Source organism: Salvelinus sp. IW2-2015, linkage group LG33, assembly GCF_002910315.2.
Source record: "Salvelinus sp. IW2-2015 linkage group LG33, ASM291031v2, whole genome shotgun sequence".
Lineage (NCBI taxonomy): Eukaryota > Metazoa > Chordata > Actinopteri > Salmoniformes > Salmonidae > Salvelinus > Salvelinus sp. IW2-2015.
Genome location: NC_036872.1, coordinates 1137239 through 1152853, shown reverse-complemented (window position 1 = coordinate 1152853; position 15615 = coordinate 1137239). Strand labels below are relative to the sequence as shown.

Genomic DNA, 15615 nt, shown 5'->3' with positions numbered 1-15615 from the left:
ACTAAACATGGGTTAACCTCTAACGAGCCTCTACCCCGGTCGGAGCCACCCCAACACCTGATTAGCATAGCTAGCATAGTTCTACAAGTAATGTAGCATCTAAATATCATTAAATCACAAGTCCAAGACAGCAGATGAAAGATACAGTCTTGTGATAAAGCCACCCATTTTCAGATTTTTAAATGTTTTACAGGAAACAAAATATGTAAATCTATTAGCTAAACACGTTAGCAAAATACACCACTATTCTAACTCCATCAGTTTCTTACTCCTTCATGTGCTATCACCAATTCGGCTCAACTAAGATATTGATATCCACTAACCAAGAAACCTCTTCAGATGACAGTCTGATAACAATCATGGTATAGGATATTTTTGTTAGAAAAAAGTGCATATTTCAGGTAGAAATCACAGCTTTACAATTGCCCCACCATCACAAGATCGACTAGAATTACTAGATAGAGCAACGGTGTATGACAATTTACCTCATCATAAAAACATTTCATAAAAATAGACAAAGCCTAGCAAGAAAGACCCAGTTCTTGTGATTTCAGACCAATATTTCAGATTTTCTAAGCGTTGGTTCAGCGAAAACACAATAAATCGATAAGTTCAGCATACCACATGGTTGCAACGTTACCAGAGCATCGGATTCGCAGCAAGAGCGCCTATAACGTAATTTTTCAACCCGCCCCAAAAATATATTAATTTTTTCACTAACCTTCTCAGAATTCTTCCGATGACACTCCTGTAACATCATTTACAATATCTAATACATTTGTTCGAAAAGGTGCATATTTAGCCATACAAACACGTGGTTACACAATAAAAATACTAGGAAATCAAGCCTCAATATAGTCTGACGTCATCTATCAGAGTTATCTAGTTTAATTGAAAGCTAATCATATACTTGACTAAAAAAATACAGGTTGACAGCACTCGAAAGACAAATAGTTCTTAATGCAACCGTGACTGATTATCACTTTTTAAAATTATCCTTACTTTTCAAATACAGGGTTTGGCCAAGTAACGAATATACCAAACAAAAGTGCGAAATATGCGTTTAAAAATTTCGACAGAAACACGATTTATCATATTAATATTGCTTACTTATGCTGTCTTCCATCAAATTCTTGGACTGTATCCTTTCTATGTTATTAAAACGTCCTTCTTGGTCGATAAGATGTAACGCTCTGTCCATTCAGAACATGTCCCAGCCAACCACACGACCGACGACCCAAAACGATGTCCCACATTCAGAGTCGCAACAAGCAAAGAAAATTTCCTAACCAAAATTCGCACTAATACGGATTACAAATGCCTATAAAAAAGGTTCAGAATTAACTACAATTATGATGTTTTAACAACACTATAAGCGACATGGAAACCGATGACCGAGAGAAAATTGGCTGGTTACGAAACACGATTTGGAAACGAGGCAAGAGCCGGATGGCTCACGCTATCAGGCGACACAGACAGAGAAAAGGGCAGTCCCTAATAAAGACATTTTGTTGGTTTTATAGGATGACTGTGAATGTCCCATCGATTTCCATTTGAAGAACGTAAGATACGTACAAGAACACCAGAGGAAGAACGATAGGCAGTGTGGTTTCGTTCATACCGCATTACACTAGTCGCCTATAGAAAACAACCCCAAGATCAGGGCGTAAATTTCTGAAATCTGAACCTGGAGTTCATGAAAAAGTGTCTCGGTTAGAAGATTGGTACTTTCTATGTACCATCTACAAGAGAAACAAAAGCATTCCAACTCTATAGAAACTAGAAGGTGTTTTCTATCCAATAATAGACAATAATATGCATATTGTAACGAATACAAACGCAATATTCAGACAAGCGAAGGTGCAAGCTTCTAATTCTGGAGACACCAACACTAAGCTCTGCGGAACAGCACCCCCACCAGTGAGTGAATGCAAACAGAAGAGATAAAGCATAGGAGAACCCAATGCCGATTACGTAACCAACATTCGGGAGGCAACTCAGAACTAACCATCGCCTCCTCAACATCCGAGAGGTATCAATGAAAACTACACTTCAGAGAGACGCATATCTCGCTCCATCCCACGCCTGTGTAACCGTCGAATAACTAGCCTCAGACTGAGTACACACCTTCAAGCTACTATGGAGCAGACTCGATGGGAGTGCGGGTAGACTCCCCATTGAATGGGATTGGGAAGAACCAAACCAAGGCGAAGGGACGGAGACAAAGTATGGGTACAACAGGAAGCTAAAACACACATTCAAAATCTCACAGAACCACACCTGAATCCTTTCCCACATCACAGCACTAGCATGCCAACGAAGCAAGCATTCGACAGCACAGGGTAGTCTTCGAACAAAGCACCACCTTCGAGAAAAAGAACCGAATTTAAAAAGAACCACATTGGTGCACGAATCCATTCGCAAGAGAAGGAATCACTTAACAAAGAAGTAAGACATCAACCACATACTCCATGCAGCCGAATCTAGGCATGACAATTGCTAATGTCAATAAAGATTGTCATCGAGCCACGCGTAAGTCATCTGATAGACAGATAAGGCCGCTACTTCCCTCCTTCCTATGCATCATGCAACTACGAGAAATAGCTCCGAAGCGAATGAACCATCTACATTGCCCTGAAACCAAAAAGATCAGGAAGCCGCGACCGTACGACACGAAAACTTCCAAGCAGCAGGGCACTCAGCGGCCGTGCATCAGCAACCAGAGAAAAACATTGAACAAAGATGAAGCGACAGAGTATGCTAACTGCATTCCAAGATGCCACACCACACGCCGCATAGTTACTGTGAAAGGGACTGTCCAGAACCAACTACACATGACACGTCATAGCGTCATCGACAATCTGAGAACCCGATGACATACCCAAAACGGTAAAACAACTTTGCAGAATTCACGCATGACACCGAATCTGATGCCACGTCCCTCAAACTCGCGAAGTAAACTGGCAAGAGGTTTGCCACAAACAACGGTCACAATGCGAGGAGAAAAAGAAGAAGAGTGAGGGTGACCCTGACAGACACCTGCAAACAGGCCCAACCTCCAAGTGTCGTTGACAGAGCACTAAACGCCACCAGGATAATTGGAAATTGGAAGTAATACGCCCAATGTTCTCCAATAAACAAACAGACGCCACTAAAACCACATCGATACAGAGGTACAAGAACCTTTTCAGTTTGCGCGAATCGAAGACCCAAACAGCCACCCAATGGCTAAGTGAAATGGGGAGAAGAAAGCAAGGGTCCCCGAGACACAAAAAGGGGGGCGGAGAGGAACTTAGATGAAGCCCCAGACCCATGAATATTGAACCTTCATCAAGGGCCGCCAAGCGAAGAAAGAAAAACAGAAAAAAGAAGGACAGAAAGGAGGAGAAAAAACCAGAACAGAAAAAGGCACAAAAAAAACAAAAAGAAAAAGAGAACAAAAAAAACAAAGAAAAAAGCTAATGAAGGCTGGGAAAAAGCGAGTCGAAATGAGCACTAGCGGAAGCAACCAGGCACGTACAAACGCCACACAGCGCGCACACCGAGCATAAACCAAAATCTAGTTGTAAACTCCCCTTTGAGAACAGTGAGGAGCAGACAGGCCCCCTTAGACGGGATTCTTAGAACACATCTTACAAGATAGTACTGAGTGTACCACACTGGTCGTAAAGGAAGTCCAGTGGACTTGTCCACCTCCAAAACAATGGCAACAATAATCATTCCTTGCCATGTGTTAGTATCACTACAAGACAACTAGTAAAATGCTCTAATCATGTATTCCTGTAGGATAACATTTCAGAATAAATCGGTAATCGTAGGAGACGACTGGACCCCTGAGTACCAGTACCAATACCACAGTCAGCCAGAGCAACACCAGTGAGAGGATTAGTAACCTCACAAAGTTAAATTGCTATTGAAAATAGCAACATAGGAGTCACTCAGAGTGCACACGCGGGGAAGGGAATCTCCATTGCACTCTTCCAATGGTTTACACACGCCACTAATAAATAGAACCCTCCGTCAGGAGAAAAGTTATTAGAAGTCAGGAACCACGATCACACCACGTACGCACTGGTCTAATACTACAGTCTCCTCATGATAAGAGTTATAGCTCCTCCGTGGATAACATAAAGCTATGAAGTATATTCTTCATACCTACTGCCACTAACAAGTGGAAGACAGTGACTGTAGTAAAACCACTTACAGACTCCCTCGACACCAATTCTGACTGACCTCCAGGCATTGACCTAAAAATTACCTGACTACGTCAGACTCATTCTGAACAAGTTGTAATCTGCCGGATACTTCGTTTCCTTCCCTTGACATGTGCTTGCGTACGCAATAAACCCACATGTACAACGAACATCCAATTAGATTTATGCTAGGATCACTTAACCTCTGCTAGGAATCTGCGGACGGCCCTTGCGTCCCAACAGCCTAGTTAAAATGTAGAGCGCCAGATTAAGAAAAAAAGATCTCTATAACCAATCAAACTTTATTAAATACACATATAAGATACCAAAATTAAAGACACTCGTTGTAAGATCCAGCCAATCAAGTGTCAGAAATTCAAACAAAAGGCTATTCGGAGCAAGAATAAGATGCATCCTATCTTATCTGATGATCCGAGTGCAAATGGCTACACTCTCGTTGCCGTTGACAATTGTCAACCATGCCGGCGCTACTTTCAAAACGCAAGAAATAAAATATAAAAACATGCATACCTTGACGAGATTCTTTTGTTGGCACTCCCAATACTGGTCCATAAACATCACCAGACGGCTCACCTTGTAGTTCGATTAATTATCCGGACTCCAGATATATCCACAATTGTCCATTTATTTGGCGCGTTGTACCAGGAAACAGTCTTCAATTCTGCCGCAAAATTCACAAACAAAAATATCTAAAAAATACTCTACAACTTTGCCAAACATTCAAGAAGTACTTTTTGTAATGAACAACTTAGGTGATTTGTAAGACGTTAATAATCGATCAAATTGAAGACGGTCCAATCTGTTTTCATGAACAGGATATCAACAAACTCACGTACTTTTCAAGTGCTTGCTCAACTCTCAAACAAACACACGACGTCCTCCAACTTCCGGCCGTCCTAATTCTTCTCTTTTTTTACCTAATGAAAAACCTTAACCTTTTAACAAACATAAACTAATGGCGACAATCCAGGGACAGCAGGACTAGAAACTGCGTGGATTAGTGATTAGGAAAATTAATATGCTTTTGCGACACACTATGATAGACTCAATGAACATAGCCCCGAAACCTTAACAATAAAAAATGGTTAGCACTCAGATATGGAACTAAGCAATAATCAACGTTTGTGTAACAATACAAATATGATTCAAACAGTTTTAGACAACTTCAGTGTTTTTATCATATTTCACAAACAAAATCTACTAATAAGTATTTGCATATCTATATATCTGAGATGAATAAGCAACGAGAGTATGAAAATTCGCACGCTATGATTTCCACTAAGTGAAAAACTAGCTTTAATGGCACCCGCTATCCTCAAGAAGCTATGGGAGCCGAGCAAAAATACCCACCATAATATAAGTTTAACATTCATTATTGAGCCGTTTAACTCTAACAGCCTACAGCGAAACTACACCAGTTTTCACCTCTACACGGAAGTCCAGTACTGTCATCCGGCAAATAGAGAAGTAAAAGAAAGGAACGAGCTGCCCAAAACGATAGCCTTAACAAGCGTATAAGTAACGTACCATCAAGTATTAGTTAATCAGAAGATAATCAGAATATGACGCACAACCACAACCCGCAATTAAAAAGCCGCTAGATATGACATTAAAGCCACAAAATCATCTGAATCAGGCGTAACAATTTTGCCGAGACCAACGGCATGGACGTATAGAAGTAGAGATGAACAGTCCCAATGTAGATGGGTTAAAAGGTGGACATAAAACATATTTTGTTTTGTTTATGCTTTCTATTCAATTTTGTAAGTTACATTTTCTTCAGCATGTAGAAGTGATAAAGAGCCAAAAACGCAAACATTACCCCAATAGCAAAACATAGTTAGATTGCCACACAACGTACCGCTTACATTTGGAGGAAATGTTTAATGATATATTTTCATGATGTGTGTGTGCGTGGTAACATCTGACCTAATTTACTGCCCAATCTTCCAAGTCTGCGACGACCCAGACATTCTCCTTCCTTTTTTTTTTTTTTAAAAGGGCTTTGAAGCCAACTAAACGTTGGTTAAAAGTGGAACGATGCGATACTACACTTCGAGGGGTCACTCAGACTACCTCGCCTCTCACATTGAGAGTCATGCTGAAACTACACTTCAAGGACGTATCGCTCGTCCACCCTGTGTATGTTACTAGCCTCGAAACTGTACCCCTGCTACTTGGAGCAGACTTGATGGATCGGTTACTCCCATTGATGGATTGGAAAACCAACCAGGTATGGTCACAGGCTACCGTGCCTTCTCCACCGACCACACTGTCTTTCCCTAACGCTAGCTGCAACGCAGTCATTTACGAGGGGTATCTGTCGAAAGCACCCCTTGGGAAAAAGACGTTTAAAAAACACTTGGTGCAGAATCCGATCCAAGGAGATATTACGATATCTCAACACATTCCATCAGCCAATCTGTTTGACAATTCTTTTCATGTTTTCGAGCCAGCTGTCTCTGTGAATGAGCTACTTCCCTCCTCCTTGCAGTCATGCAATACGGTAGTTGAGATGAACTTCTCTTGCCCTTCGGACACTTCCGCAAGCACTGCGGCCGTCTCAGCAAGAAAAACATTGATGCGCAGAGTATACTCTGCTTCCGATGACACACCTTCCGCTTTGTGGGGGACTGTCAACCCTTACAATGACACTAATGGCGTCAGTCCAGCAACTGACCCGATGACTCCCACTGGTGAAACACTTTGCGATATCACAGACCGATATCCTCGTCTCAGTTCGCAGGRACTGAAGAGGWTGCCACACGCGGWRYCGGTGGTGACTGACAGACCTCGACAGCCACTGAGGGTGTTGAAGCACAAACACCAGGAGATTTGGTTGAAAGGTTACAGCCATTCTCATAACGCGGCCACTGACAACTCGTACATAGGGTCCGAACCTTTCGTTTGCGCCTCGGATACCAACACCACATGCTGGTGGGGGGGTCCCGAGACACAAAGGGGGGAAATAGTAGCCCAGACCCATGATGAGCCTTATCGAGGCCGGTGGGGGGGGGTCGAGACTACGGACAACACCGTACAAGGCCGCCAGAGCATAAATCAAATCTAGTTGTAAACTCCCATTTGAGAACAGTGAGGAGCAGACAGGCCCCTAGACGGGGATTATCTTAGAACACATCTAAGATATTACTGAGGTGTACCACACTGGRCGTAAAGGAAGTCCAGTGGACTTGTCCACCTCCAAAACAAATGGCAACAATAATCATTCCTTGCCATGTGTAGTAGTCACTACAAGACAACTAGTAAAAATGCTCTAATCATGTATTCCTGTAGGATAACATTTCAGAATAAATCGGTAGGACGACTGGACCCCTTGAGTACCAGTACCAATACCACAGTCAGCCCAGCAACACTCAGTAGGAGGATTAGTAACCTCACAAGTTAAATTGCTATTGATAATAGCAACATAGYAGTCACTCAGAGTGCAACACGGGGAAGGGAATCTCCATTGCACTCTTCCAATGGTTACACACGCCACTAATAAATAGAACCCTCCGTTCAGGAGAAAAGTTATTAGAAGTCAGGAACCACGATCACACCACGTACGACTGGTCTAATACTTACAGTACTTCCGTCATGAGGTTAMCTCCTCCGTGGATAACATAGCTATGAAGTATATTTCTTCATACCTACTGCCACTACAATAGTGGAAGACAGTGACTGGTAGTAAAACCACTACAGACTCCCTCGACACCAATTCTGACTGACCTCCAGGCATTGACCTGAAAATTACCTGACTACGTCAGACTCATTCTGAACAAGTTGTAATCTGCCAGGATACTTGGTTTCCTTCCCTTGACATGTGTGCTTGCGTACGCATAAACGCACATGTACAACGGACCATCCAATTAGGATTTATGCTAGGATCACTTAAGGGTCCGAGCAAAATACCAGCCTTAGTAAAGTTGAACATTTATTTTGAGGCCTTTAACTCTACAGCTACAGCACTCACCAGTTTTCTTCTCAGAAGTCCATAGGTCATCCCTGTAGACTGCCCAAAACTAGTGCCTTACAGCTGTAGACGTATCATATAGTTATCAACTTAGGATAGTACCCTAACCAACACCCCGCAAATTAGAAGAGCCCTAGATATGACATTAGACAATGCCATGATAGGGTCATTTTGCCAAGACCATGGACGTAGATAGAATACAGTCCAATTAGATGGTTAAGGTGGCATAACTATATTTTGTTTTGTTTATGCTTTCATTCATTTTGTTTCATTTTCTTCGGCATGTAGAATGTGATAGAGCCATAAACAACTTCCCCATACAACCATCAGTTAGTGCCACAACGCCGCTCATTTGGGAGGAAATGTAATGATATATTTCATGAGTGTGTGTGCGTTGTTAACATCTGCCTAAGTTACTGCCCAGATCTTCCAGTCTGGACGACCAGACTACGGGTCCGGAACGGCGATCCCAATCCGGACCTCCGCTGCCCAGCCATGGAGCAGACTTCTTCATTTGCAGACACCCTACCCGGGTCGACCACACCAGAGGGGGGACTGCAACAGCGATCACCAACTGGACATCTGCTGTCCAGCCATGGAGCAGACTTCTTCATTTGCAGACACCCTACCCGGGTCGACCACACCAGAGGGGGGACTGCAACAGCGATCACCAACTGGACATCTGCTGTCCAGCCATGGAGCAGACTTCTTCATTTGCAGACACCCTACCCGGGTCGACCACCAGATGGGGACCACAACGATGGTCCACAACCAGGACAACCCACGGTCATTTGTATGTTGGTTTGCAACATGCAGGTTAATCGCAAGTTTGAACCCAACATGGGGGGACTGTCATGACGTTGGCCTGGGGGTAGGATTATGACAGTCATAAATACCTCTTTCCTCCTTTTTCCCTCTCCCTACTATAACTGATGTGACATAAGAAAACCCATTGGTTAACATAGAGATTCTGGGAACATCAGAAGTTGGGGGGGAATGAACTATATTCTGGTATCCGACCAAAACTGAACATATGCGGTGACTAAGGTATATTATGTCACTTCGTTGCCCTCTGACAACATTCTCATCAATGATAAGACCTAACTCTGACTGTGAAAGTCTAAATGTCAGAGGTATCGGATTCACATGAATTGTTGTTTAATTCAAATGTTTGAATATGAAATTATTTGATGAAGAGAATGAATGTAATTTTAGCTTCAAATGAGAATTTGGTTTTCATAAGTTTGGCTTCTGCTCAACCAGGGGCCGCCCCTGTGAAGAGACATGGGTTATAAACTTTTCAGACACACCCCTCTCCCTCCACTATAAAAGCCATTGACAAAAATATAACTTCTGTTCCGGGTACATCGGATGACGTCCGATTGTCAGAATGTTCAGATAATACACACAGAACTAAGCCAACAATCAGCATGACTTTGGTTTCCAAATGGTATGAACTATTGAACTCTATTCACTACAGAAGTGATACCTCCTAGCCGTTGAGTTAGAACAGCTGCTACAAACGCAGGTTAGGAAGGACATCAGAGTATCCCGTCTGACTACACATCGACGTTACTCACAACGTATCCAGTGACCACCAGAGACATTCTTCAAAGACAGAGACTCGTTTGGCAAGACGGTCTTTCCATCTACCACCAACCTACTGAAGCGCAGCTCAGAGTAAATATTTATTCATTTCCTATTTCCATATGGGCGGTAATTTAGAAGCATAAGATACTTATTACGATGTACAGCTCTCGCCTTTTCCAGTCTCCCGCGCTCTTTCACTAAAATCAGCCCCTTCCCTTTGTGTAACAGCTGTCATATCTATTCCGCCCGCAAGACGTTTTTTTATACGCAATTTGTGATCAAGTTATGATTAATTGTGTATGTGTGATTCTGTGTAATTAGTTAGGATTTAGTAAATAAATAATTAAACCCAATTTTGTATTGCTGATTCAACTTGTTAGCCAGGATTCTTGCAGATAACCAAGGATTTACCACTTCAGATGAGACTGAATAAATGACGATTAATGTGACTGCTATGGATGTAAAATATTACTAAATCTTTAAGAGTTTATTTCGGAAGATAAACAGCTCTATAAATATTATTTTGTGGTGTCCCMCTCTAGTTAATTATATTTACATGATTAGTTCAATCAGGTAATATTAATTACGGAGAAATTATTTTATAGAATAGCATGTCATAGCAATTAATCTGGCATAGACAAAGACACGACAACAGTACATGCAGTAAGTACATGATAGTAAGTACATGATACTACCTCAATTGTCTTTGTGAGTAATAACAGTCAATGGATGCATTGTTTTACTGGCCCTTTAAGGGACCATAAATAATGCACCATGACCCCTTTAAACTGTCCATCTTCCATGGGACCCCACTAAAAGCCTTCCAGGCATAGTGAACGTACCATCATTGAATTATAATGAAAAGACAGATTGGAAGCGGACATTAAAATCCATTAAAAAGTCATTTCAACACGAATTATGACTCAAGGTCATGTGGAATTTTCTTGCAGGATTGCTGTACAAAAGATTAAGAACACCTTCCTAATATTGACTTGCGCGCACCTCCCCTCCCCCAATTTGTTGTAGGCATGGACTCTACAAATTGTCAAAAGTGTTCCATATGGATGCTGGCCCATGTTGTGTCAAATTGACTGGATGTCCTTTGGGTGGTGGACCATTCTTGAAACACACAGGAAACTGTTGAGTATGAAAAACTCAGCAGCGTTGCAGTTCTTGACACAAACCGGTGCACCTGGCACCTACTACCACACCCTGTTCAAAGCCACTTAAATCTTTTGTCTTGCCCATTCACCCTCTGAACGGCACACACACACACACAGTCCATGTCTCAGGGCTTAAAAATCCTTCCTGTCGCCTCTCCTTCATCGACACTAATTGAAGTGGATTTAACACAAGTGACATCAATAAGGGATCATAGCTTTCACCCGGTCAGCCTGTCATGGAATGAACAGTCGTTCATAATGTTTTGTACATTCAGTGTATGTCTTCCATGATGACATACATTCTTTTAACTGCAACCCATCTAAAGATTGTCAAAATAAAAACTAGCAATGAAATATTACACAAAATAATTTTTAAACAACTGTTACACTTCACTGCATGAACTCTAACAATACTTTTGTGTGATAGTTCTCTCATATTGTTCCTTCTTTATTCTCATTCCCCTCCATCTAAATGATCTGAGAACCAATTCAACCAAACAGTTCCTTTAATGTAAGGCCTGTTCCTTCCCCTGTGACCTCATAAATTAGACATCCCTGCCCTCTGGCTATTGGCTTACTGGGCGTTTTCCATTGACAAAGGCCAACACTCCCTCCCACCCCATCTACACCTGTACAGAGTCAGAGTAACCTTACCTGGATGACTGTCTGGTCATTTAGCGAAGCTGCCCACCAAATGGTCCTGAGTGTACAGGATGTAGTTCCAGGTTCTTCTCAAAATTAGTATACCGAAAGACGTCTAGGGCTGAAAATAGGAGAGGTTAGAATTAGGCCAGGGGGGGGGGGGGGGGGAAATCACTGTGACACCTTAGAGCTAGAGCACACCAGCGCTCTACAGAGCTCTTACTAAATAAAATAAAAATAAAAATAAACATTTTAAGTGAGAAGTAGGGATTGGTCTGAAACCAAAAATTCAAGAGCACCACAATGCCTACATTACCCATGCTCTACCAAGGTTTTCCAGCGCACAGCTTTTGATCTACTACAGCTATGTTGGTCTATTGTACTTCAAACAATGTGTATGCAGGATGCTTAGGATTCAAACCTTCTCAAACAGCCTATGAATGCAAATCCCGCCTTCATTCCGCTTTGATCAACCTTTTTTCGACACTGTGTGAATCCGGGCTGATAATAGGTCACTTTGTTTTATAGAGGAGCCGGTATGCAGTTCCTTGAAAATTTGAAGTGGGCTCTCCGGACAGGGCTCTCTGGACAGCTCCGGCCCAAGTTGAGCACTGATCTTAAGGCAAAGTTCATCGTCAGAACATTCATAGGCGCATCGTTAAATCTCTGAGCTGTTTCCCAAAACCATCGTCACTACAGTTACACTTGAAAACACTTGTCATTTACCGACTGCCTCAGACCACTTGTAGAATGCTAACTGGGTCGTTAAATGCTTTTTTGCCCTTTATTCACAGAAGATCTCAGCTAAACATAGAATCAAGTTGCTGATCTTCATCTGTGACCGCCGATAAATTCAGAACAAAGTTGACTACAATACTAAATATGCTTCAAATGAAAACCGAGATGACTGCATTAAAATATAAATACAGTAGCCTACATAGGCCTATATATTTCAGTCATATTGAAATCAATTTCATGTTCAATCAATTGAGTTCTATTTTGCTAATTGCAGGCTACCATCTCATTTTTGCCTCAATTTCATGATGTGTAGGCCTAACATGACATAGGTGCGCTATGATGTGTCCAATATTCGATTTAGTACATAGCCTAAGCATTAGAATAAGCCGCCTCAATATTTGCAGCCATAGGTGATCATTTCTCTCTAGGAGCTGATCTGTCGTCAGTATCTAATGTTAAGGTAAGATTTGAATGGAGAACGCTGACCCGAGACCAGCCCTGCCTTTCTTTCGATCCCATCAGTATCGACACATGCTCTAACGAAGCACTTATTTAAAGTTCTCCCTACGTGGTGTTTTGGGAAACGCATGTGAATTCTTCAGCCGTCATAGAAATGATGCATCGTTAAAAACCTTTGTAAGCTTAAGTTTCATCGCTATCAGGAAACCGGGCCATGGCTATTACTCGATTTGGCCCAAACCTCAGTAGACACACAAAAGTGGACAGCCCTGGTGCGTCAGATGCACGCTGATTTGGAGGTAGTCATCCAAATGTTCCCCAGGACAACAGTGGTCTTCTCTGACATCACACAGCAGAGGAGTTGGATGTTCCAGTGAGGACATCAACAAGCACATAGAGAGTGCCCAGCGCTCTGTCAACCAGCTGCTGTTTGCATTTCTCCATGACAGGCACATGCCCACAATCCACCACCCTGCCATCAAGCAGTACCATAGGGATGGCATGCATCTCACAGATGAGAGCAACAACCTCATCCTTGAGAGTCTGATCTCTCCTCTGTTCTCGCAAGACACATGCAGTAGTAACATGTTTTGGGGTCATTTTGCAGTCACTCTTCTACAGAGCAACTTACAGTAGTGAGGGCATACATTTACATACTGGTCCCCCATGGGAATCAAACCCACAACCCTGGCTTTGCAAGTGCCATGATCTACCGACTGAACTACACAGGAGCTACACACAACACTCAATGCCACTTGCCTACTGCTCCACGAACCCTAAGGCTATTTTAAGAACCACCTAATAAATGAAAATAAGTGTGTGTTGTGAGGGGGCTGTCAAAAGTATAAACAAAAAAATATGTCAAAATGTGTTCTCTGAGGCAAACCCGCAATATTCAGATGCACAGGTGGTAAGTAACCATTACACTAACACATGGACTTCGAAAGACCATTTACAATGGACAGTCTGGAAGCGTTCGTTCATATAACGCTATCAATATCCACTTGTGTATCTAGGGATCAATTCTCAAGACTCCTGTATATTCTCCGGTTCTATAATCTCCATTGCACAGTGACCGCTGTGCAGTTGGCTAAACATGAGTGGTCAGGCAGCAAAGGTTACCATCTCGATTACAAACCCCTTTAGTAAGACCTCCTAGACCGTAAGATCATGCCACCCAGTCCCATTAAATGCACAATGTTATGAATTTCCCTGCCGAAGGCGCTGTAGGACATTTTCCAGAGTGTATGTTTGTTTATGTCTGGCTGGCGCCGCGTGGTCTAGTTCTCCCCCTCACGTGAGAGTTATCGATCACTCACAGCTTCAGCCAATAAGGCTGTCCACTCTGTTAACGCACTAATCACGCATTCTCTGACCTGTTCACAGGACGTGCTACCTTGTCCCTGACCTGCTTTTTCGCTGTCTTCATCTCCCTCCCTCTCATACCTGCTGTCTCGACCTCTGAATGTTTGGCTATGAAAAGCCAACTTACATTTACTCCTGAGGTGCTGACCTATAACCACTGTGATATTGCTTGACCCTGCTGGTCGTCTATGAACACTTGAATATTTTTGTAGAACGATCTGGCCTTTATGGCCATGTAGCCTTATAATCTCCACCTGGCACAGCCAGAAAAGGATTGGTCACCCCTCAGAGCTTGGTTCCGCTCTAGGTTTCTTCCTAGGTTCCTGCCTTTCTAGGGAGTTTTTTTCTAGCTATTGTGCTACTACATTTGAATTGCTTGATCTTTGGGGTTTTAGGTTGGGCTTCTGTATAAGTGTAATGGGTTGAAAACAAAGTCACTAAAAAAGGACACCCCTTTGTAATTATTATATTTTTTAAACCAATTTGTTTATGTATTTGTCTTAATCTAAATTGTATATTCTACATGCTTTAGCATTAGTAGTCCATCAGGCCAATAGATGACGCTGTTGCACATTCTTCAGAATAAAGAAAGTGGCAGAACTTTGCAGACGTAAACTTGTGTCTGTTCTTTTTACTATTACAGGTGTGTAACAGAACTTCCAAAACATCAAAAGAATATGTAATAACATGCTATTTAACAACTTTGTCAAGGTATTATCACGTTAGGAAAGGTTTTGTGTTGTTTTTGTGTCGAACTGAGTGAGAGAAGAACGTGATTTACAGTGAGTGAGAGTATATGTTAGCTTGATGCTAGCTGAGGTAAAAACTATTTACAAGTCACAGTGACTATGTTTACTGAGCAGCTTACTTGTACTGGATTTTGTCTAGGAGATTTTATAAAGAATCCAGTTGTTAAGGATTTCTGAGTTCGTTTGACATGTTAATGGTTTTGTGAAAAATTGTGCTGACGAGCTGGTCAACTGCCTGCGCACGCACAGTCTGGAACATGGACTTTCAGTGCAGACAGTGCGGGTGCATGAGAGAGAGACGATTTTACGGAGGTACTACTATCTTAAAGCTGAATGTATTGTTGTCAGTTATCTATATTGGTGGCGGTATATAGAAAAACATTAAGTTATTTTTGTCTATATATACAGTACCAGTCAAAAGTTTGGACACCTACTCATTCATTGGTTTTTCTGCAGCAGAGGTAACCCTGGGTCTTCCTTTCCTGTGGCGGTCCTCATGAGAGCCAGTTTCATCATAGTGCTTGATGGTTTTAGCGACTGCACTTGAAGAAACTTTCAAAGTTCTTGACATTTTCCGGATTGAGTGACCTTCATGTCTTCAAGTAATGATGGACTGTTGTTTCTCTTTTCTTATTTGAGCTGTTCTTGCCATAAATTGGACTTGGTCTATGACCAAATAGGGCAATCTTCTGTATACCATCCCTACCCACAACACAACTGAT

The 15615-nt window shown here is 42.1% G+C and overlaps 1 pseudogene; it reads right to left on the bottom strand.

Annotated features, from left to right (window-relative positions):
* The window catches only part of LOC111958071 (geranylgeranyl transferase type-1 subunit beta-like), a 56923-nt pseudogene that overhangs the window by 10114 nt on the left and 31194 nt on the right, over positions 1-15615 (bottom strand).